Source organism: Sinocyclocheilus rhinocerous, unplaced genomic scaffold, assembly GCF_001515625.1.
Source record: "Sinocyclocheilus rhinocerous isolate Xijiao unplaced genomic scaffold, SAMN03320098_v1.1 scaffold726, whole genome shotgun sequence".
NCBI lineage: Eukaryota > Metazoa > Chordata > Actinopteri > Cypriniformes > Cyprinidae > Sinocyclocheilus > Sinocyclocheilus rhinocerous.
Window position 1 is genome coordinate 14,926 of NW_015661868.1, and position 5,633 is coordinate 20,558.

The following is a 5,633-nucleotide window of genomic DNA, read 5'->3' on the forward strand; positions in this document are numbered from 1 at the left end:
ATCTACTTTCAAGAAAGTGTTGACATTTCTGCATTTCTATTCTTTACACTCTGTTGAATGCTTTCAGAAAGGAAACCATTATAGGGATATAGTGCAAAAGTCTACTGGAACACTTTTATTATAGACTACTTTTTAGTACTTTCACATCCTCTTGCTTGAAGGCATCAATCCCCGTGTTGTAATTGGCTAGAAAAGATCAACAAGTGAAATTTCTAAAAAAATAAAAAAAATTAAAAAAAGGAGCTGTTTCTTTAAGACAAGGCTGAGACTGTGGGAGCAGTTTCAAGAAACTCTACCAAACCCCAATTTAAATTTAATATGCCTATAGCATATTAAATTTCAGCAGTAGTTGACATCAAGTCAACTTAAGTCTTGTGTATTGCATTCCAGGTGTTGCACATTTTGTCTTTACGACACCTTGTACTAGTTTTCTGTATTATGCCACATGCGCGATAAGCTCTGAATGTAATCTGTATACAAGTGAATGAGCAGAAAATGCTTGTGTCAGTGTTTAAAACAGAACACAGTCATCTCATGAAGATATAAAAAAAAATGGATAAACACTCTTATCTTCCGCGACAGTCCTAGAAGTAGCGTTATTCAGCTGAGAGTGGCTGCACATGATTGCATGCGTTCATCATAAACTAACAGGCAAAACATTTTGTGCGGAGCTCATCAAGCTGGGAGAATAGCGCAAACAGAGACAATAAATGGTGGCTGCACATCACGAAGATGACACAAAACAAAATGTGTCTGTGGACTGTGCAGTGAGACCATTCAAAAACAACTTTTATGTGAAAGTACCTCACATTAGAGAGCAATGGAAATCAGAAAACAGGATGGCAAAACAGCATGTTACCGCTGTGGAAAGGCCATGCCCAATTGTTCCTGTATTAAAAAATGCAGCAATTTCAAGGCTACAGTCCAACCCCGTTTTAACTGTGGAACAGTACCTCTTGCTGATATTTAAATCTTTTTGGTGGATTAGCTGGAGGCCAGAAATTCAGCAAAATAGATTTACGCAAATTTACCACCAAATGCAGGCTAATCCTGTTGCCCAAGAGCTGTCGAATATCATGACACACAAAGGCCTGCATAGATATCAGTGGCTACCTTTCGAAATAACTAGGGCTCCAGCATTGTTCCTGCATGCAGTGCATGGAGAGCCACATGTTTCTGGTGATTGTTGGCCTTTATGGTGGGAAAAGGTCGCCGCCTGCTCAGTCTACAGCGAGACAACTCCTGACTGCTGTACCTGCTTGCGTGAAGGAAATGTCCCGCTATTGGTCTAGCCCCTTTAAGAGCAAGCTCCCTACCAAGGGGTATTCCATTTTGGAGATTCAAGGGATGGGAGAGTTGGGGTTGAGTGGAGTCTTCAGTGGCCTATCACCTCCATCTGAATTGGCACTCTGTTTCTGCCTTCTCTCAGATTTTGCTGCCAAGCAAGATGGAACGGCTGACTGCGTCAGTCAATCAGAGGATGTATAAATACGCTGGGCAGTCCGTGTGCTCACTGAATGCAGTGACTTTACTGTCAGCATACCAAGCAGACATTTTGGTGGAGATGGTGTGACAGCTGGACATGGGAGCGCCGAACCCGACATTCTTCGACAAAATCTGTGTGATGAAGGATTTGATTCTGCACTCTTCCCGCAGCATGGTTCAGGGCCATGGCCATGTGATGGACTTGGCGGTCTCAGGTGAGAGAGCGTTATGGCTAAATCTGTCAGACTTGGGCGACATGCAGAAATCAGAAGTAATAGATGTGTCTTATGACTCCACTAAGGGTCTGTTTGATCCTTTGCAGCAGCTGTGGCAGCAAGGAGACCAGTGGGGGCTGGGGGTTTAAGACCTGCTCACAGCGGGCAGCAAGCTGGCCAGCGACCATGAGCGGATGACTCTGGACCTTGGGGAAACCATCCATTTGTGGCTGTGGCAGCTAAAAAACTGTGAAGATGAAGAAGCATGCGACCTGACATGCAGATATTCCCCGGCCCTTCTCTCTCTGAGGAAGATGGGAATACAGCCTTCTTGGTTCCATAAAGGCCCATTCAGTGATCTCTCCTCAGGTTCAGAGAGATGAGAGAGCTCAGGATCATGGTCAACAGTGCCACCAAGCACTCACACAGTGTTTTCAAACACATTTCAGTTTGGGTGAATTGACTAAGAATGCATTATCGCACTATGCTCACCCAGACAGGATAGGTGGAATTTGAATGCAGCAGGTCTGCCTCCATCAGTCGTACTTACTGTACTATACAGAGTACAAGAGCCTTCTCTACTTGCTCACTTTATAGCAATAAATGGCAAGTCTTTGAAGATTTGCATGAGTCATATTGTCCCATTTCAAAGCTCAAAGAGGGACATTTTATGCTTTCTCTAACATTTTGTAGATAAAGGGAAGGCTTTCTCCACCATTAATGTGTATATAGAAGCTATTTCAGCCTGTCATGCGGGTTTTGGCATAAAAATCGGCAGGGCAGCACCCTTTAAGAAGCCATTTTATGAACAGGGCATGCCGGAAATGGCCGGTGTCCAGGCAGATGGTTCCTTTATGGAATTTATCCATCACCTTATAAGCCATTTTTCAACTCTCTTTTGAGCCATTAGATGCCTTAAGATGGTGCTGCTTGTAGCTTTATTTATAGCTAAGCGTGCGAGTGACTACAGGCTATGTCTGTTAGACTGTCTTGTTCACAGTTCGCTCCAGGGCTCATTAAGGTTTCCTTTCACCCTAACCCTGCTTTTGTGTCCAAGGTAGTGGACTTGGCGTATAGGTGGTCATCCAAGCTCACAGCTTTTCACCATATGTGAAATATATGACCAGCTGTTTGTGTCCTAAGCTACTCCTCACAAAGGGAAGCCATTATTTTATCAGTGGCTGTCTCATTGGATCATAGAGGCTATATCTTTTGCTTATACAGTAAGTAAAGTCAACCAAAATGCCGTTAGGCTTAGGTTTTGTTGTACCAAATGGCTTGCCACATATTTTTGTTTGGTTTTATAGACCGGATGTATCTGATCCATCTTTAGCACATGCAGTGCTAGGAACTGGCAGGTCTGAACCCATTTAATTGCTGTGGATGATAGCAGCAATATTGGTGCAATCTAGGAGTGGTCAACATCTCCCAAAGTGAAACACAGAACAAAACAAATAGACATCATTCAATAGTCCTAGAGCTGTAAATTTGAATACATTTTTCCTTGAAGGTGCATTCAGGAGAAAAGTTTTACACGTTAGGAAATAAATTGTGTTTTTGCGAATAGTCATCTGAATGTTATACAATTCATCAGATGCACACTGTACTCATAATAGTCACAATACAACACACACAAGGTGGGAAGATTTGGTGATGGAAGAAATGCTAAGTAGTGACACCCAGTTGCTTCTTTGATGTTGTTCAGATAAGAAAAATAATTATTGTGTAGACTGCTCTCTAAAACTCACTGGTATCAGAGTAATTTACATACAACTCAGAGACGACAGTGTAGCGTGTAACCATATATTGTTATTAAAGTAAAGAACAGAGATGCTAACACTAGCTCAACAACTACTGAATGCGCATTTAATCTGCCATAGTTAGCATCTGTAAGACATAGCATATATGTACTATGTGTATTAAGAAAATTCACCATTTGCCAAATGATGTTGCATGTAAAATGTATTATTATGAGTGGCCAAAAATATGCACCTTTTTATACTTATGTAAGCATTTTGTTTCTATAGAACTTTACATCATAAATGGAGCTTATAGTTAATTTTTATGCATTTATAACTTCTGCCATTCATGTAGAGGCTGGTATAGGATGATGTCAGATTATATCATCCGTTTGGAAAATTACAATTCTGACTGTTTCATATCCTCAGTCATCACTGACGTCTTTGGGGTTGGTGAAATATCTGTCTGAGCAGCTAAACTTGTTTGCTCTGGGCATGTGAGCAGTTACGTTATATCAAAAACAGGAAATCTGAACAGAAAAAAAATCATTTATGAAAAAAATTAATCATTATGTTTGCAGCCAGAATGATCTTACAACAATGAACAATGAAATTCTGTTCACAGTTGTTTCCTTTTAAGTATGTGATACACGCCGATGGTCATGTAGGCCAGTGGTTTACGCAGAATTCGCTGCAAAACCAGTTGCAAAGGGAAACAAAATGTCCTTAAAATCTATGAGCATGTCTTCAATTTTGGTAAATTATGTCATAGAGCCTTGTGATTTTGCGTATGGTCAACATGTTACTTGAAATCTGATAAATGTATATCCATTTTACAACAAAGCAAGATTCAGGTTGTAAAATGTTGTGGTACAACTTCAATGAATGCAATTCATAGTATTTGTATTTTTTTTAAACTTGGAAAACACACACATACTCATGTTGGCTTTCCATGTTTTATGGGAACATTCCATAGACGTAATGGTTTTTATACTGGACAAACTGTATTTTCTGTATCCTTACCCTAACCCTTCCCTTAAACCTACCCCTCACACAAAACTTTCTGCTATTTCAGATTTTCAAAAAAAAAAAAAAAATCTTAATTTGTATGATTTATATAAGCAAGGACATGGATTTTGGATTTTTTTGTTCCCATAATGTAGGGTATACCTAAACTACACATACACACACACACACACACACACACACACACACACAGACAGACATGTTCATGATGGTTAAAACCCATGACATTTTAAGAGTTGTTAAATATTTTCTTGAAACATTTCTAAGAATTTGGCACATATGTTTTGAACTAGATTTACAAAATATTTTTTCCTTTTCTTGATCAGGGACACACTTATGTGTCATTGACCGACATGTTAACCATTAATTGGCTTATTTACATCAGATTTTATATTGCATTTGTTTTATATTGCATTTCAGTTGTCAGTATGCAGCATAGTGTAAAGTATAAAACCAGTGGTCCATCGAGTTCTCTCAAGCTGTGTTTAGAGCACTGGAGTATGTCCAAAATATAAAAATACAGTCACAGGCCATAATTTCACATGTGTGGATCTGACAGTTCTGTATAGTCCTATACATAAGTATATGGTCACTGTGATTTTGCCAAGTAAGACATGTTTCTGGATCAACATCTTTTGTTGATGCTGGATCAACATTATTGTCCAAAAATATAGACCTAACCCTATCCCTATCCATAAACCTAACCCTACCCATAATCTATCCCTAAAATCAGAGGGAAATGATGGTTGAATAACAAGGGTGTAGAAGCACCTAACTCTGGCTGTAAGGCTAAAATTGACATTTCCTGTTAACATATCCCTCAATTCTGATTGGTTGATTGGAATGTTGTTCCAGGATCAACATGGATGAAAATCACATTCACCATAAGTATACATAGATTATGTTTAAGTTCTGAGCCTTTCACTGTTACCAAACTAAACAAATAGCAGTGTGTGGTTTGTCTGAACAATGCAGTGAGACAGTTGTGTTGTGTGATTTACAAGCTTGTTTGGATTACTACGCACTGATTGTAGTAGGGATTTTGCAAGGCATTGTGCAAGGTTTGGTAGAGACCCGGAAGTTGCACGAATGTTTACTTGTCACGTCTTCATCATGGGAATTCACTGGACCAAGCCCTGGTTTACTCTCATCCATCCAGTATTTAAGT